General features: G+C 51.7%; 1 long non-coding RNA gene across 1 annotated transcript in view; it reads right to left on the bottom strand.

Annotated features, from left to right (window-relative positions):
- The window catches only part of LOC148141505 (uncharacterized), a 63,590-nt gene that overhangs the window by 25,238 nt on the left and 13,992 nt on the right, over positions 1–24,360 (bottom strand). Inside the window, exon 2 of the long non-coding RNA XR_015752541.1 lies at positions 6,619–6,747. This is a non-coding gene — a long non-coding RNA (uncharacterized LOC148141505). The remainder of the gene's footprint in view (positions 1–6,618; positions 6,748–24,360) is intronic.

Genomic DNA, 24,360 nt, shown 5'->3' with positions numbered 1-24,360 from the left:
AGGAGAGAGAGGCGGACAGAGGGAGGGGGAAAGAGGGAGGGGCACAGAGAGTGGAGGGAGAGGGGGAGAGAGGGGGGAGGGAGAGAGAGTGTGGGGACAGAGTGGGGGAGAGAGTGGGGAGAGAGAGTGGGGAGAGAGAGTGCGGGAAGAGAGTCAGGGAGAGAGTGGGGAGAGAGTGGGGGAGAGTGTGGGGGATAGAGTGGGGGAGAGAGTGGGGGACAGAGAGGGTTAGGGAGGGAGTGAGAAAGCGGGGAGAGATTTAGGTGACAGAGTCGGGGGGAGATTTAGTGAAGAGAGAGGGGAGAGAGAGTGAGGTGTAGAGAGAGTAGGTGAGAGAGAGAGGTGTAAAGAGAGGGGGTGAGAGAGACGGTAGAGTGAAGGGGAGAGAGGAGGGGATAGGGGGAGAGAGGGGTTAGAGGGGTGAGAGGGGTGTGGAGAGAGGGGGAAGAGAGAGAGGTGGCAGAGAGAGAGATAGGGGGAATAGAGACGGGGAGGGCGTGACAGAGTGGGAGAGAGGGGGAGAGAGACGGAGAGAGCGACGGGGAGAGCGAGGGGAAGGGGGGGGGGTCAGACGGGGAGAGAGAAGGGGAGAGAGAGTGGGAGGGAGAGGAAGGTGCGAGGGAGGGTGAGAGAGGGGGACAGAAAGAGGGTGAGAGCGGAGGGAGAGACAGGGGAGAGAGATGGGGCAGAGATTGGGGGAAGAAAGTTGGGGGTGAGAGGGGAGAGGGAGAGGGGGGAGAGGGAGGGAGAGAGAGAGGGGGAGAGAGACGGGGAGAGTGACGGGGAGAGAGGGGGAGAGACAAGGCGAGAGAGGGAAGGGAGAGGAAGGTGCGAGGAAGGGGGAGACTGGGGGACAGAAAGGGGGTGACAGCAGGGGGGACAGAGAAGGGAGAGAGATGGGGGTGAGAGTGGGGGAAGAGCGTGGTGGAGAGAGTTGGGAAAGAGAGCGGGGAAAGAGAGTGGGGGAGAGGGAGGGGAGAGAGATGGGGAGAGCGACGGGGAGGGGGAGAGACGGGGAGAGAGAGTGGGAGGGAGAGGAAGGAGCGAGGAAGGGGAGAGAGGGGGACAGAAAGGGGGTGAGAGTGGGGGGAGAGAGAGGGGAGAAGGAGAGGGTGAGAGAGGGAGGGAGTGAGAGAGGGGGAGAGAGAGGGGAGAGATTTAGGCAACAGAGTTAGTGAAGAGTGAGACGGGGAGAGAGAGAGTTTGAGGGGTAGAGAGAGAGGGTGAGCAGAGTAGAGAGAGACGGGATAGAGAGAGGAGGTGAGAGATTGGGGGAGAGAGAGGAGAGAGGGAGGGGGAGAGGTAGAGGAGGGAGAGTGTGGAGAGAGAGGGGAGAGTGGGCTGAGAGAGAGGAGAGAGAGGAGGACAGAGGGAGGGGGAAAGAGGGAGGGGGAGAGAGGGAAGGGAGAGAGAGTGTGGGGAGAGAGTGGGGAGAGAGAGTGGGGAGAGAGAGTGGGGGGAGAGTGGTTGGGAGAGAAAGTGGGGAGAGAAAGTGCGGGGAGAGAGTGGGGGTGAGAGTGGGGGAGGGAGAGTGGAGGAGAGGGAGGTTGGAGAGAAGGGGAGGGGAGAGATTGGTTAGAGGGGGAGAGTGGGGGAGAGAGAGGGGAGAGTCGGGGGTGAGAGTGAAGGAAAGACCGTGACAGAGGGAGGGGGACAGAGGGAGGGGGACAGGAGGAGTGGGACAGAAGGAGGGGGCAGAGAATGGAGGGAGAGAGAGGGGGAGAGAGAGAGGGGAGAGAACGAGGAGAGTAGGGGAGAGAGAGTGGAGAGTCGGGGTGGAGAGAGAGAGGAGAGAGTGGGGGCCAGAGGGAGGGGAACAGAGGGAGGGGGACAGAGTATGAAAAGAGAGAGAATCCAGGGAGAGAGAGAGGGGGAGATGGATGTGGAGAGAGGGGGGGAGAAAGGGGTGGAGAGAGAGTGGGGGAGAGAGTGGGGATAGAATGGTGGAGGGAGAGGGTTAGGCAGGGAGTGAGAAAGAGGGGAGAGAGTTAGTGAAGAGACAGGGGAGAGAGAGAGAGTGAGGAGTAGAGAGAGGGGGTGCGAGAGAGAGGTGCCGAGAGAGGGGCTGAGAGAGACGGTAGAGAGAAGGGGAGAGAGGAGGGGAGAGAGGGGGAAGAGAGAGAGGCGATAGAGAGAGATAGAGAGGGGGAAGAGAGACAGGGAGGAGGAGAGAGGGGGTGAGAGAAAAGTGAGAGAGAGAGGGTGAGAGAGGGAGGGATTGAGAGAGGGAGAGAGAGTGTGGTGACAGAGTGAGGAGAGAGAGGGGCAGAGAGATAGGGGCGAGAGAGGGAGGGCAAAAGTGGGAAGGAGAGGAGGCAAGGGAGAAGGGGCAAGGGAGAGGGGGAGAGAGAAGAAGATAGAGGCGAGAGAGAGGGGGAGAGAGTGAGTGTGGAGAGAGGGGGGAGAGAGAAGAGAGAGGGCGGGACAGAGGAGGCAGAGAGCGGGGGGAGAAAGTGGGGGAAGAGAGATGGGGAGAGTGTGGGGGTGATTGAGGGGGTGAGAGAGAGAGGGAGAGAGAGAGGGGAGAGAGTGAGGGAAGAGAGAGGGGTGGGGGGAGAGGGAAGGGGAGAGAGAAGGGGAGAGAGAGGGGACGAGAGAGGGGAGAGAGGGCAGGAGAGGGGAGACAGAGAGCGGGGGGAGAAAGTGGGGGAAGAGAGATGGGGAGAGTGTGGGGGTGAGTGAGGGGGTGAGAGGGAGAGTGAGGGAGAGAGGAGAGAGAGCGGGGGAAGAGAGAGGGGGAGAGGCGTGGAGAAAGGTGGAGAAAGAGAGGGGAGGGGGGAGGGGGGAGATACGGGAAGACAGACGGGGAGAGACGAGGGAGAGCGAGAGGGGGGTGAGAGAAGGGACAAGAGAGGAGACGAGTGTGGGTGGCGAGAGAGTGAGTTCGAGACAGGGGGGTGAGAGAGGGGTGCGAGAGAGGGGCGCGAGAGAGGGGGAGTGAGAGAGGGGCGAGAAAGGGGGAGTGAGAGAGGGGCGCGAAAAAGGGAGAGAGGGGTGAGAGAGAGGGGGTGAGGGGGGAGAGGGGGAGTAGAGAGCAGGGAGAGAGAGGGGAGAGAGATGGGGAGAGATAGGGGCGGAGAGAGAGAGAGTTTCGAGAGAAAGGCGGAAGAGAGCGCGGGAGAGTGTGAGGGAGAGAGAGGGGGAGCGATAGATGGGGAGAGACAGGGTGAGAGAGAGTAAGAGAGGTTGAGAGGGGAATGAGGGAGGTGAGAGAGCGGGGGTGAAAGAGCGGGGAATGAGAGACAGGGGGCAGAGAGTGGGGGAGAGAGAGGGAGGAGAGTGGGAGAGAGAGCGGGGGTGAGAGAGCGAGGGGGAGAGAGACGGGGAGAGAGACAGGGGAGGGAGATGAGAGGGGCGAGGGAAGTGGAGAGGGGGGACAGAAAGGGAGTGAGAGAGTGGCGAGAGAGTGCGGGGAGAGGGAGGGAAGAGAGAGGTGGAGAGAGAGGGGACGGGGGGGTCGCGAGAGCAGGGAGAGGGAGAGAGATGGGAGAGAGAGGTGAGTGAGAGAGATGTGGGGGGAGAGACATGGGGAAAGAGAGAGGGGAAGAGAGAGAAGGAGAAAGAGAGAGGGGGAAGAGAGAGAAGGGCGAAAAAGGGGAGGGGAACAAGGGAGAGCGGTCAAGGGAGAGGGCGGATAGAGGAGGGGGAGAGAGAGGGGGATAGAGAGCGGGGAGAGTGAGCGGGGAGAGAGAGGGGGAGAGTGAGGGGAGAGAGGGGAGAGGGGGAGAGAGGGGGAGAGGGAGGAGAGGGGGAGAGAGAGTGGGAGAGAGGGTTAACAGAGTGAGGGGAAAGAGAGAGGGGCACGGAGAGAAGGGCAGAGAGAAGGAGGGCGAAAGAGGGCAGTAGGGCCAACAGAATGGGGTCAAGGGAGGGGGAGAGAGGGGGAGAAAGAGGGGGCAAGGAGGGTGAGAGAGAGAGAGGAGAGTGAAACAGGCAGCGAGAGGGGGAGAAAGAGAGGGGAAGGGAGAGGGGGAGAGCGAGCGGGAAAGCTAGGGGCGAGAGAGGGGGACGAGCGAGAGGGGGAGACAGAGAGGGTGTGAGAGAGAGAGGGGAGGGAGGGGGGAGAGAGGGAGGCGAGAGAGAGGGTCAAGATAGGGGGGAGAGAGTGAGAGGTGAATGAAATGGGCAGAGAGACGGGGAGAAAGAGAGGGGAAGGGAGAGTGGGAGAGTGAGCGGGAAAGCGAGGGGCGAGAGAGGGGACGACCAAGAGGGGGACGAGAGAGAGGGGAGACAGAGAGAGTGTGAGAGAGAGGGGGAGGGAGAGGGGGAGAGAGAGGGTGGGGAGATAGAGAGCGGGAGTGAGTGGGGGGATTGAGTGGGGGGAGACAGTAGGTGTAGAGAGTGTGGGGAGAGGAGGAGAGGAGGGGTAAAGAGTGGGGGGTGGGAGAGGGAGTGAGTGAGAGGGGGAGGGAGAGTGAGGTGACAGAGTGAGGGGGTCAAAAGAGGGGGCGAGAGAGCGGGAGAGATGGAGGGGAGAGAGGGAGGGGGAGAGATGGAGGGGGAGAGAAGGACGGGGAGAGAAGGATGGGGAGAGAAGGAGGGGGGGAGAGAGGGAGGCGAGAGGGAGGGGGAGAGACAGGGGGCAGAGAGAGAGTGTGGGGAGAGAGGGGGAGAGGGAGGGGCGAGAGAGAGATTGGGAGAGAGAGAAAAAGGTGAGAGTGTGAGGCAAGAGAGGGGGCAAGAGATGGGGAAAGAGAGAGGGGGAGAGAGAGAGGGAGAGAGCGAGAGAGAGAGGCTGAGGAGGGAGAGGCGGAGACAGAGGGTGGGGGAGAGGGATGGGAGAAGCGGGGAGGGGGAAGACAGAGAGCGGGGTAGAGAGTGGGGAAGAGAGGGGGAGATGGAGATCGAAGAGGTGAGAGGGAAAGTGGTGAGGGGAGAGATAGAGGGGAGAGAGAGGAGAGACGGGGTAGAGAGACAGGGGTAGAGAGATAGGGGTAGAGAGAGGGGAGTATTGAGAAGGATAGAGAGAGAGTGTGGAGAGAGAAGGGGGCGAGAGTGAGGGGGAGAGAGAGGGGGAGAGAGGGAGGGGGAGAGAGGGAGGGGGAGAGAGGGAGGAGGAGAGAGAGAGGGAGAGAGAGAGGGGGAGAGAGAGAGGGGGAGAGAGAAGGGGAGAGAGAGGGGAAGAGAGGGGTGAGAGAGGGGGAGAGAATGGGAGAGAGTGGGAGAGAGCGAGGGGAGAGGGGACGAGAGAGCGTGGGAGAGAGAGAGGGGGAGAAAGAGGTGGGGAGAGAGAGAGGTGAGGGAGATAGAGAGGTAATTGAGAGGGCGGTGTGGCACAGAGAGGTGGGGGAAGAGAGAGGGGAAGAGAGAGCGAGGGAAGAGAGAGGGGAAGAGAGGGGGGGTGATAAGGGGAGAGACAAGGGGAGAGATAAGGGGGAGAGATAAGGGGAGAGATTGGGGAGAGACTGGGGGAGAGATTGGGGAGGGATTTGGTGAGAGATTGGGGAGAGATAGGGGAGAGATAGCGGGAGAGATGGGGAGAGAGAAGGGGAAACAGAAGGGGAAAGATAGGGGAGAGAAAGGGGTTAGAGCGAGATGGATTAGAGAGAGAGAATGGGAGATCAAAGGGTCGAGTGCAGGCGTTGAGAGAGGGTGTCGAGAGAGGGGGTCGAGAGAGGGGGTCGAGTGAGGGGGTCGAGTGAGGGGGTCGAGTGAGGGGGTCGAGAGAGGGGGTCGAGTGAGGGGTTCGAGAGAGGGGGTTGAGAGAGGGGGTCAAGAGAGGGGGTCGAGAGAGGGGGTCGAGAGAGGGGGTCGAGTGAGGGGGTCGGATGGGTCGTGAGAGGGTGGTCGAGAGAGGGGAGTCGAGTGAGGGGAGTCGAGTGAGGGCTTTCGACGGGAGTGGTCGTGAGAGGGGTGTCGAGAGAGGAGATCCAGTGAGGGGGTCGAGGGGGGGTCGAGAGAAGGGGGTTGAGAGAGTGGGGTCGAGAGACAGGGTCGATTGAGGGGCTCGAGTGAGTGGGTCGAGAGAGTGGGTCGATAGGGGGGAGAGTGAGGGGAGCGGGAGACACAGGGGTTAGAGAGCGGGGTGAGAGAGAGGGGGGAGAGAGAGGAGGGACAGAGTGGGGGAGAGAGAGTGGAGAGAGAGAGAGTGGGGGTGAGGGGGCAGAGAGAGGGGCCAGAGATGGGGGAGAAAATGAGAGAAAGTGGAGAGAGAGAGTGAGGGGTGAGAGATGGGGAGCGTGAGAAGCGAGCAAGAGAGACAGGCGAGAGAGTGGGTGAGCGGGAGAGAGAGAGGTGCAAGTGTGAGTGAGTGAGTGAAGGGACGGAAATGAGAGAGAGTCTGAGAGATCGAGAGAGAAAGAGTGTGATAAGTGGACAAGAGAGAGAAGGTGAGAGAGGGGCTGAGAGAGAGAATGAGAGTGAGAGGGTGAGAGATAGAGAGTGAGGGAGTGAGAGGGGATCGAGAAAAAGAGACAGAGAGTCAGAGAGAGTCAGAGAGAGATGTATCAGTGAGGACCAGTACAGAAGAGGTGAAAGCAGGACCCTCACAAGGTGGTGCGAATGAAGCCTAGAATGTTGCTGTTCCTTGCCCAGCTCTGTATCTATGTCCTGCCTTCCAGGTCTGAATACAGAAGTCTACTGTCTCCACACTGTGCTGTTTACTGTGAGTGATCTTACCGGCTGCAGGATTTACTGAAGGTTCCAGACCTCCCTCTCCATCTCTTTCTGGCTGACCAAGCGTCTTTGATGTGGTTATGGACGAGACAGGAGTTAGGAATTCGGCTGAGACAGGAACATCCTGAGTACCTACAGGAGATAGGGAAGCAGACAGAATGGGAAATTAGACTGATGCAGTCAGAGTTACACATGGAGGATGGCACTGAGTCCCACAGAGACCTGGAAAATCCCAGTCTCCATCCCTGGCCTGTGCAGCTGCGTCTCTCTGGAGTGGGGAATTCTGTTGGCTCAGGATCTGGAATAGCTGCAAGAGCGAGAGAAGTTGACAGAGGAAGCAATTAGAACCACACAGTGAGGGATACCACATGGAGAGAGATTGAGTGATATCACCAGAGTGCAGCACGGTATCAGGATCACACGATGGTCATGATGAAAGGGTTGTGATTCATGGTGCACGGGGATCAGTACTCACTGACGGGTGAGCTATGAGTGGGACAGGTGATGGCCTCGTGTTATTTTCACCCAACTGTTCATCCAGATGTTAATGCCGGTGTCCAGGATACCCATCTAACTACCTAATATCCTTTCAGGAGGGAAATCTGTTATAGGCAGCAGGTCTGGCCTACACATGTTCCAGTTCCAGAGCGATGGGGTTGACTCTAAACTGCTCTCTGTAATGATCCACCAAAACACTCAGCTCAAGGGCAGCTCGGGGTGGGCATGCGATGCTGGCCAGCCAGAGACAGCAACATCCCATGAGTGAATTAAACACAACATTGCTGGGACCAGGGTCCTGGCCAATCATGTCGGTAGGCTTATGGACAGGACTTTCAGCTGACAGAGAGGTTGCAGGGCCAGGGTTCAGGTGAAAGGAGCTTTCCAAATCCAAAGAGAAATGGCAATGTAGCTGAAGACAAGCAGAAAGGAACAGGAAGAGACAGAGTTTAACTGAAACTGTACATCAGTGAATTGGACTGTGACAAGAAATTGTGGAAAGAGTCAATCGTAATGTACTTTTTTTGGACTGGCTAAAGTCTCTGCAATAAGGTCTCTGGTACAGAGATAAATTAGGTTTAGTGGTGACACTGTGAACAAAAGGTGGAACATGAATATTCTATTGTCCACCTCCTTGAGGGGTGTCAGGGAGTGCAGGATGGGTAACCCTGACAGTAATGGGGAACAAAGGCAGGACAGAGAGAGCACTTGGCCTCAGATGATGAAGCTGAATCAGCCTGAATGCAGATTCTGGGTAGCACGTGTCAAAAACACAAGCAGGAGAAGAGTTTAGAGGCTGCCGAACAGCATTTCATTGCTCAACCCTGTTACACATTCCAATGAATTCCTGTGTAACGCAAAGGCACTGTGATCATTTTGGGAGATTTCAGTCTTTGTATAATCTGGGACAATCACATTGGCAAAAGTGATGTTATCGGAACTCCTCTTTGAATGTTTCTGTCAGTGTTTGTTTGAATAACACGTTGTGCAAACGGCCAGGGACGTGACTGTCTCAGATCGACCATTGGGTGATGACGCTGAGGGAAGGAGTAATGTCACACTAAGATATCCTTGGGGAAATTGCAGTATAGTGGAATTCAGTGAGATGATGGATTTTTAAAATGACCATAAAGCACACCCTACAATCACAACCAAAGCCATTGACATGTTTTTGAGAGGAGAACTGACCAAGGTAAACAGGGGAAACAGTGAAGTGTATGGCTGGTAATGGACAGTGGAAAACATTTACAGTCATAGGGATGTACAGCACAGAAACAGACCCTTCGTTGTCCAACTCATCCACGCCACTCACCTATCCTAACATAATCTCGTCACATTTGCCAGCACTTGGCCCGAATCCCTCTCAACCCTTCCTGTTCGTATACCCATCCAGATGCCTTTTAAATGCAGTTACTCTACCAGTCTCCACCACTTCATCTGGCAGTTCATTCCATACACGCATCACCCTCCACATCAAAATGTTATCCTTATGTTCCTTTTATATCTTTCCCCTCTCACCCTCAACCTCGGCCCTCCAGTTCTGGACCACCCCACCCCAAGGAAAAGACCTTGTCTGTTAATCCTAACCATGCCTCTCATGGATTTATAAACCTCCATATGGGTTACCCCTCAGCCTCAGACATTCCAGGGAAAACAGCCCCAGCCCATTTCACCTCTCCCTTTAGCTCAAATCCTCCAATCTGTCAGCATCTTTGTAAATCTTTTCTGAACCCTTTCAATTTAAACAATATCCTTCCGATAGGGAGGAAAGAAGAATTGCACGCAATATTCCAACAGTGACTATTCCAATGTCCTGTTTTGCCACAACATGACCTCCCAACTCATCTACTCAATGCCCTGATCAGTAAACGCAAGCATACCAAACACATTCTTCACTATCCTATCGACCCACAATTCTCCTTTCAAGGAACAATGAACCTGCTCTCCAAGGTCTCTTTGTTCAGAAACACTCCCTGGGACCTAAACATTAAGTGTATCAGTCCTGTGAAGAGTTGCTTTGCCAAAATGCAGCACCACCCATTTATCTGAATTGAGCTCCATCTGCCACTCCTCAGCCCATTAGCCCACCAGTTCACCATCCCGTTGTAATGTGAAGTAACATTCTTCACTATCCACTACACCTCCAATTTTGGTGTCATCTGCAAACTTACTAACTATACCTGCTATGTTCACATCCAAATCATTTATATAATTAATGGAAAGTAGTGGACCCAGCACCGATCCTTGTGGCACTCCACTGGTGACAGGTCTCCAGTCTGAAAAATCAACCCTCCACAACCATCCTCTGTCGTCTACCTTCGTGCCAGTTCTGTATCCAAATGGCTGGTTTTCCATGAGATCTATCCTTGCTGTCCAAGCTCCCATGTGGAAACTTTTCGAATACCTCACTGAAGTCCATATCACTCACATCCATCGCTCTGCCCTCATCAATCCTTTTGTGACTTCTTCAAACATCTCAATACCTTGAGACATGATTTCCCACGGACAAAGCAATGCTGACTATCCCCAATTAGACATTGCCTTTCTAAACACATGTAATTCCTGTCCCTCATGTATCCGTCTTTCAACGTGCCCATGACTGACGTCAGACGAACCAGTCTGTAGTTCCCTGGCTTGTCCTGACCACCCGTCTTAAACAGTAGTACCACGTTAGCCCAACCTCCGGTCATCTGGTACCTCACCTGTGTCTATCGATGATACAAATATTTCAGCACGGGGCACAACAATCACTTCTCCAGCTTCCCACAGAGATCGAGAGTATACCTGATAAGGTCCTGGGGACTTATCCGCCTTTAACCATTTCAAGACATCCAACACCTTCTCCTCTGTAATGTGGATATTTTGCAAGATGACATCATCTATTTCCCAAAGATATTTCCCAAAGCATCATTCTATTCTATATCTTACTTGTCCTTCTCCACAGGAAATACTTGTTCAGTATGTCCACATCTCCCGCAGCTCCACGTGCAGGCTGTCTTGATCTTTGAGGGACCTTATTCTCTCCTCAGTGACCCTTTTGTCCTCTATGGAATTGTAAAAACATTTTGGATTCTCCTTAAACCTATTTGCCAAAGCACAGAGGAGGGATTCTATGATTCTGAGACACACCACTAGTCACAGGCCTTCAGTCTGACTATTACCCTCTGCTTCCTACCATCAAGCCAATTGTGTACCCAGTTAGCCAATGCCCCCTGGATTCCGTGCGATCTAACCTTCCGGCGGGGGGGGGGGGGGGTGAGTGGTGAGTGCAGAGTTGTGTAGGTATCAGTAAGGAAGGGGGAGATTGCAGTGTTGGGTAGGGAACAGTCAGGAAGGGAGACATTACAGTGTTGGGTAGGGATCAGTCAGGGAGGGGGAGATTACAGTGTTATGTAGGGATTAGTCAGGGAGGGATTGAGTGCAGTGTTGTGTACTCCTGATTTGCCCTCCTGATTTCCCTCTATCCCTAAACAACACTGCACTCACCCCTCCCTGACTGATCCCTATCAAACACTACACTCACCCCCTCCCTGACTGATCCCTACATAACACTGTAATCTCCCCCTCCCTGACTGATCCTCCCCAACACAGCACTCACCCCCTCCCTGACTGATCCCTACCCAACACTGCAATCTCCCCCTCCCTGACTGATCCCTATCCAACACTACAATCACCCCCTCCCTGACTGATCCCTACCAAACACTACACTCACCCCCTCCCTGACTGATCCCTACCCAACACTGCACTCACCCCCTCCCTGACTGATCCCTACCCAACACTGCACTCACCCCCTCCCTGACTGATCCCTACCCAACACTGCACTCACCCCCTCCCTGACTGATCCCTACACAACACTGCACTCACCCCCTCCCTGACTGATCCCTACACAACACTGCACTCAATCCCTCCCTGACTAATCCCTACATAACACTGTAATCTCCCCCTCCCTGACTGATCCCTACACAACACTGTAATGTCTCCCTTCCTGACTGTTCCCTACCCAACACTGCAATCTCCCCCTTCCTTACTGATACCTACACAACTCTGCACTCACCACTCACCCCCCCCCCCCCCCCCCCCCCCCCGCCGGAAGGTTAGATCGCACGGAATCCAGGGGGCATTGGCTAACTGGGTACACAATTGGCTTGATGGTAGGAAGCAGAGGGTAATAGTCAGACTGAAGGCCTGTGACTAGTGGTGTGTCTCAGAATCATAGAATCCCTCCTCTGTGGAAACAGGCCCTTCGGTCCAACACGTCTCCTGGTCCTCTGAAGATTATTCCACCCTAACCCATTCCCTTACCCTGGTACTCTATATTTACCCCTGACTAACGCAACTTATTTACACATCCGTGAATACTATAGGCAATTGAGCATGGCTAATTTACCTGACCTGCACATCTTTGGATTGTGGGAGGAAACCGGAGCACCCAGAGGAAACCCACGCAGACATGGGGAGATGGTACAAACTCAATTTGTGTGGAATAGTGGCTCAGTGGTTGGCACTCTGCCTCACAATGCCAGGGACCCGGGTTCGACCCCAGCCCCCGGTGACTGTCTGTGTGGAGTTTACACATTCTCCCCGTGTCTGCGTGGGTTTCCTCCGGGTGCTCCGGTTTCCTCCCACAATCCAAAAATGTACAGGTCAGGTGAATTGGCCATGTTAAATTGCCCAGAATTGTAGTTGCATTCGTCCAGGGTAAATATTGGGCAGGGAGAATAGCTCTGGGTGGGTTACTTTTCGGCAGGTCGGTGTGGATTTGTTGGGCCAAATGGCCTGTTTCCATACTGTAGGAAATCTAACCCTAACAGGATCTAACCCACACAGAGTATCCTGTGAGGTTGGAATTGAACCCAGATCCACGGTGCTGTGAGGTAGCAGTGCTAACCACTGAGCCAGTGAGCTGGTCAGTGCTAGGCCCATTGCTGTTTGTTTTCGAGATCAATGATTTGGATGAGGATGTTTAAGGCATGATTAGTAAGTTTGCAGGTTACACTAAAATAAGTGAGGAAGGTTCTCAGCAATTGCAACAGGGCCTTGATCAGCTGGGGAATTGGGCTGAGAAATGGCAAATGGAGGTTAATACAGACAAGGGCGACATCGAGCATGTTGGAAAGTCACATCAAGACAGGGGTTTCATGGTGAATGGTAGGGCCTGAAGGAGTGTAGTGGGACAGAGCGCCCTTGGATTCCAGGAGCACGGCTCTCTGAACTCAGGTAGACAGGGCAGTGAAGAAGGCTTTTGGCAGACTGGGCCCTTCATCAGTCAGAGCATGGAATATCGAAGTTGGGCAGTTCTGTTGCAGTTGTACAGGATTCAGTTTTGGCCACCTTGCTATCGGAAGGATGTTATTAAACTGGAAAGAGTGCAGACGAAATTTACAAGGATGTTGCCAGAACTCAACTAGACAGTTATAGAGAGAGGTTGGACAAGCTAAGGCATTGCCTTTAGTGTGCAGGAGACTGAGGGGTATCCTTATCCTGTATAAGATCATGGGAGGCATGGGAATGCACTCAGTCTTTATCCAAGGCTTGGGACATTGAGGACGAAAGGGCATTAGTTTAAGGTGAAAGGGGAAAGATTAAAAGTGAACCCGAGGGACAACCCTTTTCTCCAGAGGGTGATACACATACGGAGTGAACTACCAGTGGAAGTAGACAAGGAGGATACATTTAATAACATTTAAAAGGCACTTGGACAAATACATGGAAAGGAACATATTGGAAGGATATTGGCCAAGTGCAGGGAAACGGGGTTAGCATGGATGGGCCAGTTTGAACCTGCCTCCATGCTGCAGAACTCTGTGACTCTATGAACATACCCAGGTGTCCCATAATACAGAAGCAGCCAAAGCAACATGAACACGAACCGGTACAAATGTGAAACAGTCCTGCAGAATTTGGCAGGAAGCCAGCCTGGCCTTGCAGCGAAGGATTCCTGGCACAGGAGCTGTGGTGAGAAGCCCATAGAGAACTGGGGAAGGAATATGGAAAGCTCACTCCACTGCCGATAGCCTGGAGGATCCCTGGCTGGGATCCAGTCACCCCAGGGAAACCTACAGGCTGTGACTGAGCTAGGTCTCTGACACAATGAGCAGGACAGAACGTTGCAGGAAAAGTTCACCCACATGGGACTACTCCAGTTACAATTGGGAAGAGCCCAATCCAGTGACAGGGGGGTCTCTGAGGATGGGGAGGCAGCCTCAGGTTACATTGACAATCTGGAAGGACAGTGTATGAGCTCCAGGCAGCTGCATGGGTCCTGTACACCTGCAATACTGAGCAACACACATCAGGCCCTAGTAGGAGGTCCCAGGAGCAAATACAATCCCGAGGGAACCAGGGCTCCTCCCAGAATGGATAGTGTGTGCCTTTGGGATTCTACATCCCCAGGGAGATAATGACAGGCCCCTCCCTGACACATCCACGCCCGCCCACAGATGGGAACTCCCACTGCCTTTCTCCCAGCTAACTGCTCCTTTTGCCCCCAGCGCTGACCCACAGACGGACCCCGATTCCATGAACCCTGTGGTTACCCAGTGTCAGACAGCTGATGGTCTCACTCCGTACACAACAGCCATTCCAGGCACCCACCTGGTGGGCAGCACCAAAAATGCCACTCTGTTTGATCCTGTCTCAAACCCAGATACATTTTTGGATGAGACAGACCGACAGTCTGTCATACACGGACTGGATGCTGACAAACAAACTAAATTAATCACCATGTGACTTTGTCCACCAGGCCATTCAGCCCTCCCTGAGGGACAACAGTGAGGGAGGGGCATCCATGATGAAAGAAGGCAGCGGTCCTCACTGCTCGAGAAAAATCCCATCCCGGCTTAGAGACAAACAGCGTAAATATTTGTTCCAGGAGAACACCCACACCAACATGTCTCACTGTCAGTTTCAGCAGCTCACCAAGGGCTGGTTTAGTAACAGCTGTAAGGACACTTTCGGTGGTGCACTGGGTTTGGTGCGAGGGATTCCAATTATCCCAAGTGACAAAGTTTGGATGGGGATCATTGAAGTCGAAAGTATCGGATTACATTAAAAAAGGTATTTGGATGGGTTATTATGATTCCCTCCCACATGTGGTGGAGATAGAGGGGACATTGACAGGGACCACACTTAGGTAAATGTGAAGGAACAGGCCCGTACCACGGCATTCCCACCGCCTGTTATTAACGAATTCGGCTCCTCTCACATCGGCTGTGGTCCTAACCGCACTCACCTTGATATATCTCGGGGTACCGGTGGTTAGAATTGCAGACTGCAACAGATGGGTACGATCATGGTGAATAATGCCTGGAAACACCCCCAGGGACTGGAAGGTAGATGGAACTCTCCGGGTGATCACCTTCAGTTTCATTCATTTGCAACGTTTGAGTGTTCCTGGCTGGGCCCAGTATTGATTTCCTGTCCGTAGCTGCTCGGGAGCTGGTTTTGGTGTTGAGCTGCCTCCTTGAACTGTTGCAGGTGGTGGACCCACAATGTCCTTAGGGAGGGAATTCCAGGAGTTTGAGCCAGCAGGTCTCATTCCCTTGCATTTATTCTGCTCACTGGATGTTGGCTATGCATCACAATTCTGTATGGATTATCAGAACGGAATATGTTTTGACGAAACAGTTAGGAGTGCCACAGTCGCTCAGTGGTTAGCAATGTTATCTCACGGCGGCAGAGTGGGTTTGATTCCACTCCTGAGCGACTGTTTGTGTGGAGTTTGTACATTCTCCCTGCGTCTGCACGGGTTTTCTCCCACTGTTCAATAACTCACATTTTGACAGATTGCCCATAGTGTCGAGGGATATTCAGGTTAGCTGGAATAGCCATGGGAAATGCAGGGTTTCAGGGATATCATCAGGGGATGGATCTGAGTTGCATTCTCTTCAGAGGGTCTTTGTGGACTCGATGGGCTGAAGGGCCTGTTTCTGCTCTGTAGGGATTCTATGATATCACTTATCAGCCATCTGACAATCGGTTTGACAATGTTCAAAATGTCTTTCGCTCAAACAGCAGGCTACTCTAACATCAAACATAACCAGCTTTTAAAATTAAGATTGTAATTCATTGTATACGCTTCTTTCCATTCTAAAGACTGGGTGGGGGGAGGGGGAATGGGTGAAATGTTGCGGCCTCCTTGCTAAAACACAGATAGACAGCCAAGAGATGCTGGGTATATTGGACAAGTTATACTCCCAAACCACAAAAGCCAGACAGCAGCCAGATGGTTATTCCATCAGCATAATGTCAAAGGCAACAGGTCCCCTGGGCAGACATATCCCTAACAACGTCTTGACCAAACAAAGGAGGGCCCAGATAGGAAGGCACCAGGTCCTGCTACACAAAGAAACTAACAGGAACAAGCCATCCAAATGATCAGCAATGCGTCAAACTATTCACTGAATCTCCTGACTGGCCAGAAGTATAGAAAGTTCTGGGAAACCATCCAGAAATGAACAAAACCAGGGATCACCTGCAGACTGATCTCTTGAATTTTCTGGAGGCTTTCTGAGGTGACCAACATGGTAAGGGACAGAGACCAGCTCACCACCCAGAGAGAGGGAGAGAGAAAGGGAGTGAGACAAGCTGAAGGAAACCCCAGGAGCATGGGAGAGAGGGAGTGTGAAAAACCATTGAGTGCGGGAGCTGGAACCAACTGGAATACTGAGTGTCACCCCTTCAGTCTGTCCATGCTTCAACGCCTGTTTCTCTCAGTCTGACTTCCCCTTCTCTCTTTGTCCTTCTCTCTCCCTATCTGTCTCTTTCTCTCAATCTGCCTTTCTCTCACACCCTCCGTCTCACTGTCTGTCTCTGCCCCATCTTTCTCTCATCCCCCTTCTCCATCCCCACTCTCTCTACCTCTCTCTCTTTTTCTCAACCTCCCTTTCTCTTTTTCTTTATTTCAGACCTGAAAGTGCTCACCCAGTTTTGAACCCCCTAAAAACAATTGCCCATCATTTTCACTCTCCTCCCACATTTATTCCCTTCCCCAATATCTTCCCTCCCAAATACCTACCTCACCAACAGTGCCCCCCTCAAATATTTTGCTGCCCCCAACATTGCTGTGAGCCCCAGTCCCTGGGACAGAGGGAGTTGAGTGGAAAAGTGTGGAGCTGGAAAAGCCCAGCAGGTCAGGCCTGAACCATCGACTCTCCTGGCTGACCTGCTGTGCTTCTACAGCTCCTCACTTTGTAACTCTGACTCTCCAGCAACTGCAGTCCTCACTTTCTCACACCGGTAAATGTGTCTTCGTTGACTGACTGGCCTGTGACTTATTTTAATGTACAGCAAGATCTCAGTCCGAGAATTGCAGAAGGTTTGCATCACAGATGGAGTCCTTTCTGCCCATCATCCCCCTGCCCCATTAAATGATCCTGGTCCTCTTCAGGATCCTCAGGATTGGTCCCTGAATGGCCTCATTGACGATCCTTCGTGTGAAGACTTCTTCTCTACCCTGTCTCAAACTTTGCATCACATGCTATCCCTCCCTCCATCTCTCTATGACAACAGTCCCTCCTTTCTCCACCAACCCCAAAACCCCATCAAACCCTCCCCCTGTCTCTGGCTGTCCCATTCCCTCCGTGTCTCCCACTCTCCCCCTTCCCATGCAGACTTACAGCCCCTGGGCTGGAGGACATAGTGCAGAGACTAACTCGCATTTTGACACTGACTGCTGTAATGCACGGCAAGATCCCACTCTAAAACCATCGCCAAGTACACACACTGTCCTTCTCCCTCCATATATGTCCTTCTCACTCTCTCTCTCTCCCTGTCTCTCTCACTCTGTCCTTTTCTCACTCCACCTCCCTGACTCTCACTGCCCATTTCTCTCTCTCCACTTTCTCCATCTCCACTCTCTCCATGTCTTTCTCTTTTTGTCACTCTCCCTGTCTCTTTCTCTTTTTCTCTTTTTCAGACGCACTCAGAAAAGTATTAAATGTTCCTTCCATTCACCCCCTCCCCACAGTCGGGTTAAATCCTGGGAGAGACCAGCACTGAGGCAAACTCTTCCCAATGCCCCTTGACCAGCCATTGGGACAGAGCAGAGGGGTCCAGGGAGAAAGAGGGAGAGAAACTACAGGAGAGAAAGAGAGATGGACGGACAGACAGCGTGAGGGAGGGAGAGAACAAGACAAAGACAGACGGGGGGGAAAGGGGAGAGGAAGTGAGAAGAACTGAGAGAGAGCAGGACAGAGAGAGACAGAGAGAGAGAGAGTGAAACTCCAGGAAGAGAAATACAATGTCAGACAGATACAAGGCGAAAATGGGGAGAGAAAGACAGGGAGAGAAGTTCAGGCAGACAGCAAGACGGAAATCCCAGGTAGAGAGATAGGACAGAGAGAGAGAGAGAGGAGCTGCAGCAGCAGAGAGATAGAGCTGAGAGAGTGGGGTGGTGGTGGGGGCTGTGATGTGGCTAGAGTGATGTACAGACAGGAATAGCAAGATCCCACAGAGCTGTCAGACATGCAGAGAGAGATTTGCAGAACACTGGGAAATGTACATTGGACAGAGATGTGAAGGATGTTGAGAGATAGGGATTGAAGGAAAGATGTGGGAGAGAGAACTGGGAACACAGAAATAGACATGAGAGCCGCAGAGAGAGAGGGAAGCAGTGAAATCTATGAGATCAGATCCCTCTCTGGCATTTTGCTCCTTTGTCTCTCCCCGTTCCCACAGACGGCCTGAATCCCACTGTGTGTGTTTGTGTGTGTGTGTGTGTATGTGTGTCTGTGTGTGTGTGTGTGTGTCTGTGTGTGTATGCGTGCGTGCGTGGTATGTGTGTGTGTCTGTGTGTGTGTAAGTGAGTGTGTGTGTCTGTGTGTGAGTCTGTGTGTCTGTGTGTGTGTGTCTGTGTGTGTGTGTGTCTGTGTGTGTGTCTGTGTGTGTGTCTGTGTCTGTGTGTCTGTGTCTGTGTGTGTGTGTGTGTGTGTGTGTCTGTGTCTGTGTCTGTGTCTGTGCATGTGTGTGTGTCCGTGTGTGTGTGTGCTTTCTTCTGATGATTCCTCATGGCAGAATAATTTGATTCTCTGTCTCTGTATTGTCCTAGTTTCAGTTCCCAAATCGAATGTTGAATCATCCACGATCCTATTGAATACCAGAGCAGGCTCGAGGGGTTGGATGGTCTCCTGTTCCTATTTCGGATGGTCTTATGTTCTTAACACTACCTCCCAGCTCTTGGCCCACACACTGGAGGTTAGGACGACACAAGGGCCTGATCTGTAGAGTGCTGCCCTCTTCCGTGAGTCTCGGAGGGAACCAGCCTGATTTGGATTGGAGTTGCAGCCTCTCAGTGAGAAGTGAAATCTCCTTGAGGTTCCCCTCAGTCTCTCACTGTAAGGTGGAGCAGGCCAGTCACGGGGAAGCAAACAGCAGGCCAGATGTGCTCTGTCCTCCAGCTCCATTTCAGACGGCCAGATGGGAGGGGCTTGTTTCATCCATCAGCTTCCCGTGCTCTCCCTCCTGGGTTAGGGTGGGGCCGAATAGCCTTGCTCCTGCTCCTATTGAGGTGCAGGCTGGCTATGAGTGGGTTATACAGGGCATGCCCCTGGAGTGAGGTTGGTTAGCTCAGTTGGCTGGGCAGTTAGCTTACCACACTAGCTAGAGTTACTCTGAAGGACTCTCCTTCCAAACCTCTCCCCTCAGCTGGGCCATGGTGACCCTCTGTTTACATCCCCACCAGACACCGCTCTGTAATGAGGAGCTGTCCCATGCTCTGGTAAGGCTATGGTGACATTACATTGGTTTGTACCTGGAGCACTGTGTGCAGGACTAGTCACTGCATTGCCAGAGGGATGTTCGTGTGTGGGGAAGGTTTACTGGATGAATCTCCACTGGAATGAACAGCACTCTCTTTCCCCCAGTTAAGTCACTCTTACAGCTTTTGTGTCTTTGGAGACACAAGGACCAATTCATCTGAAACAGCAGCTGGATTTTATATTCACGGGCACCCAATAAGATTGGCTTGTTTACATAGACACACACACACACACACACTCCCTCAAACACAAACACAGACACACTCTCACAAACACATACACACAGGCACAACTCTCTCTCTCTCACACACACACAAGCACACACTTTCTCTCTCACACATACACGCACAGACATACGCTCCCTCAAATACACACATGGACACGCTCTCTCACACATACATGCAGACACACTCTCTCTCTCTCACAGAAACACTCTCTCTCACACACACAGACACTCTCTCTCATGCACACACAGACACACACTCTCTCTCACACACACATATACACACGCTCTCTCATTTACACACACACTCTCACACACACATTCTTATTCTCTCACACACCTACTCACTCTCACGCACATAGACACACTCTCTCTCTCTCACACACTCTCTGTCTCTCACACACACACTCTCTCTCACACACATACACACAGACAGACACACGATCCCTCAAACACACACAGGCACTCTTTCTCACACACAAAAACACACAGTTACACTCTCTCTCACACACATACACACGCAGATACACACTCCATCAAATACACATAGACACACTCTCACACACATGCACTCAGACACACACTCTCTCACACACACATACACACTCTCTAGCACACAAGACAAACTGTCATACACACACATAGACACACAGACACATGCACACACAGACACACACATACATAGACACACAGATACATTCTCTCACACACAGACACACTCTCACACACACAGACACACTCACACACACATACACACAGACACACTCTCACACACATACACACACATACACACTCTCTCACACACACCCTCACTCACACACATGCACACAGAGACACACACCGTCAAACACACACACAGCCACACACTCTCACATGAACATGCACTTTCTCTCTCACGCACACATATGCAGACACAGAGATACACATGCATCCACTCTTTCACACACACAAACACGGGCAGTCTCTCTCTCTCTCTCTCCCTGACTGTTTCTCTCTCTCCCTGACTGGTTAGCTCAGTTGGCTGGGCAGTTAGCTTACCACACTAGCTAGAGTTACTCTGAAGGACTCTCCTTCCAAACCTCTCCCCTCAGCTGGGCCATGGTGACCCTCTGTTTACATCCCCACCAGACACCGCTCTGTAATGAGGAGCTGTCCCATGCTCTGGTAAGGCTATGGTGACATTACATTGGTTTGTACCTGGAGCACTGTGTGCAGGACTAGTCACTGCATGGTTGAGGTTTTGATGGAGAAATGATTTCTCCGAGGACTGAGCCATGATCTCACATGATGACTGCTCCAGGGGGACAGACAGCAGCTACAGATGACTTGTTGGATCTTCCTGTGCCCCACCTCTTGCATCGACAGCATTAGTCTGTTTGGGTGCCTGATTTTCTAAAATGTCTCCAAACAACAAGTAACAATAGATTGATGAAAGTTTTCCCCCAAACCATGTTTCAGACACATGCTGCTGTTATTTTTCACTGATTGTGTAAAATGATCTGGATCTGCTGAAATGGGGAGTGGCTTCCATTTCAAACTACGACACCAGAGTGCCTCGGGGACCCTGAGGAAATGATCAGGGAATTGCATTTGTTCCTTTCTATCCTCTGCACTCTGTACCACCAGACAGTGCACCTTCAGTACCTCAGATAGTTCTCCCTCAGTACCTCAGATAGTGCTTCCTCAATACCTCAGAAAGTGTCCCCTCAATACTTCAGGAAGTGCTCCCTCAGTAGCTCAGAAAGTGCTTCCTCAATACCTCAGATAGTTCTCCCTCAATAACTCTGAAAGTGCTCGCTCAATTCCTCAGATAGTTCTCCCTCAATACCTCAGATAGTGCTCCCTCATTACCTCAGATAGTTCTCCCTCAATACCTCTGAAAGTGCTCCTTCAATACCTCAGATAGTTCTCCCTCAATGCCTCAGATAGTGCTCCCACAATACCTCAGATAGTTCTCCCCCAGTACCTCAGGAAGTGCTCCCCCAATACCTCAGAAAGTGCTCCCTCAATATCTCAGAAAGTGCTCCCTCAGTACCTCAGATAGTTCTCACTCAGTACCTCAGAAAGTGCTCCCTAAATACCTCAGAAAGTGCTCCCTCAGTACCTCAGAAAGTGCTTCCTCAATACCTCAGATAGTGAACATAGAAGATAGAACATAGAAGAATACAGCGCAGTACAGGCCCTTCGGCCCTCGATGTTGCGCCGATCCAAGCCCACCTAACCTACACTAGCCCACTATCCTCCATATGCCTATCCAATGCCCGCTGAAATGCCCATAATGAGGGAGAGTCCACCACTGCTACTGGCAGGGCATTCCATGAACTCACGACTCGCTGAGTAAAGAACCTACCCCTAACATCTGTCCTATACCTACCCCCCTTAATTTAAAGCTATGCCCCCTTGTAATAGCTGACTCCATACGTGGAAAATGATTCTCACTGTCGACCCTATCTAAACCCCTAATCATCTTGTACACCTCTATCAAGTCACCCCTAAACCTTCTTTTCTCCAATGAAAACAGCCGCAAGTGCCTCAGCCTTTCCTCATACGATCTTCCTACCCTACCAGGCAACATCCTGGTAAACCTCCTCTGCACCCGTTCCAGTGCCTCCACATCCTTCCTATAGTATGGCGACAAAATCTGCACACAATACTCCAGATGCGGCCGCACCAGAGTCTTATACAACTGCAACATGACCTCAGTACTCCGGAACTCAATTCCTCTACCAATAAAAGCCAGTATGCTATATGCCTTCTTCACAGCACTATTTACCTGGGTGGCAAATTTCAAAGATTTGTGTACAGATAGTGCTACCTCAATACCTCAGAAAGTGCTTCCTCAATACCTCAGATAGTGCTCCCTCAATACCTCAGAATGTGGTCCCTCAATACTTCAGAAAGTGCTTCCTCAGTACCACAGAAGGTGCTCCCTCAATACCTCAGATAGTTCTGCCTCAGTACCTCAGAAAGTGCTCCCTCAATACCACAGATATATCTCCATTAGTACCTTTGATTGTGCTTCCTCAGTACCTCAGAAGGTCTCCCCTCAGTACCTCAGAAAGTGCTTCCTCAATACCTCAGATAGTGCTCCCTCAATACCTCAGATAGTTCTCCCTCAGTACCTCAGAAAGTGCTCCCTCAATACCTCAGAAAGTGCTCCCTCAATACCTCAGAAAGTGCTCCAACAATACCTCAGAAAGTGCTCCCTCAGTACCTCAGAAAGTGCGACCTCAATACCTCAGAAAGTGCTCCATCAATACCTCAGATAGTGCTTCCTCAATACCTCAGATAATTCTCCCTCAATACCTCAGATGGTGCACCCTCAATACCTCAGATAGTTATCCCTCAATACCTCTGAAAGTGCTCCCTCAATACCTCATATAGTACTCACTCAGAACCTCAGCTAGTGCTTCCTCAGTACGTCAGAAGGTGCTCCTCAATACCTCAGAAACTGCTCACTCAGTACCTCAGAGAGTTCTCCCTCAGTACCTCAGATAGTTCTCACTCAGTACCCGAGATAGTGCTCCCTAAATACCTCAGAAAGTGCTCCCTCAGTATGTCAGATATTGCTCCCTCAATGCCTCAGATAGTGCTCCCTTAATACCTCAGAAAGTTCTCCTTCATTACCTCTGATAGTTCTCCCTCAGTACCTCAGATAGTGCTTCCTTAATACCTCAGAACTTGTTCCTTCAATACCTCATAAAGTGCTTCCTCAATACATCAGATTGTGTTCCCTCAATACCTCAGAAAGTGATTCCTCAATGCCTCAGATAGTGCTCCATCAATATCTCAGAAAGTGCTCCATCAGTACCTCAGAAAGTGCTTCCTCAATACCTCAGAAAGTGCTCCATCAATACCACAGATAGTTCTCCCTCAGTACCTCAGATAGTGCTCCCTCAATATCTCAGAACATGCTCCCTCAATAACTCATAAAGTGCTTCCCCAATACATCAGATTGTGTTCCCTCAATACCTCAGAAAGTGATTCCTCAATGCCTCAGATAGTGCTCCCTTAATACCTCAGAAAGTGCTCCCTCAGTACCTCAGATAGTTCTCCCTCAGTACCTCAGATAGTTCTCCCTCAGTACCTCAGAGTCTGCTTTCTCAATACCTCTGAAGGTGCTCCATCAATACCACAGATAGTTCTCCCTCAGTACCACAGATAGTTCTCCCTCAATACCTCAGAAAGTGCTCCCTCAATACCTCATAAAGTGCTTCCTCAATACATCAGATTGTGTTCCCTCAATACCTCAGAAAGAGCTTCTTCAATACCTCAGAAAGTGCTCCCTCAATATCTCAGAAAGTGTTCCCTCAATATCTCAGAAAGCGCTCCCTCAATATCTCATAAAGTGCTTCCTCAATACATTAGATTGTGTTCCCTCAATACCTCAGAAAGTGATTCCTCAATACATCAGAAAGTGCTCCCTTAGTACCTCAGATGGTGCTCCCTCAATACCTCAGAAAGTGCTCCATCAATACCTCAGAGAGTGCTCCCTCAATACCTAAGATAGTTCCCTTCAATACCTCAGATAGTTCTCCCTCAAAACCTCTGAAAGTGCTCGATCAATACCTCAAATAGTTCTCCCTCAATACCTCAGATAGTGCTCCTCAATACCTCAAATAGTTCTCCCTCAATACGTCGGATAGTTCTCCCTCAATACCTCAGATAGTGCTCCCACAATACCTCAGATAGTTCTCCCTCAGTACCTCAGAAAGTGTTATCTCAATACCTCAGATAGTGCTCCCTCAATGCCTCAGATAGTGTTCCCACAATACCTCAGATAGTTCTCCCTCAATACCTCAGATAGTTCTCCCTCAGTACCTCAGCAAGTGTTCACTCAATACCTCAGATAGTGCTCCCTCAGTACCTCAGATAGCACTCACTCAGAACCTCAGCTAGTTCTCACTCTGTACCTCAGAAAGTGCTCCCTAAATACCTCAGAAAGTGCTCCCTCAGTACCTCAGATATTGCTCCCTCAATGCCTCAGATAGTGCTCCCTTAATACATCAGAAAGTGCTCCCTCAGTACCTCAGATAGATTTCACTCAGTACCTCTGATAGTTCTCCCTCAGTACCTCAGATAGTGCTCCCTCAATAACTCAGAAAGTGCTCCCTCAGTACATCAGATCTTGCGCCCTCAATGCCTCAGATAGTGCTCCCTTAATACATCAGAAAGTGCTCCCTCAGTACCTCAGATAGTTTTCACTCAGTACCTCAGATAGTTCTCCCTCAGTACCTCAGATAGTGCTCCCTCAATATCTCAGAAAGT

This window comes from Chiloscyllium plagiosum, unplaced genomic scaffold (assembly GCF_037043375.1).
Source record: "Chiloscyllium plagiosum isolate Xiang-an unplaced genomic scaffold, Cpla_swu_hap1 HiC_scaffold_33, whole genome shotgun sequence".
Classification (NCBI taxonomy): Eukaryota; Metazoa; Chordata; class Chondrichthyes; order Orectolobiformes; family Hemiscylliidae; genus Chiloscyllium; species Chiloscyllium plagiosum.
This window is presented reverse-complemented; position numbering and strand designations above follow the sequence as displayed.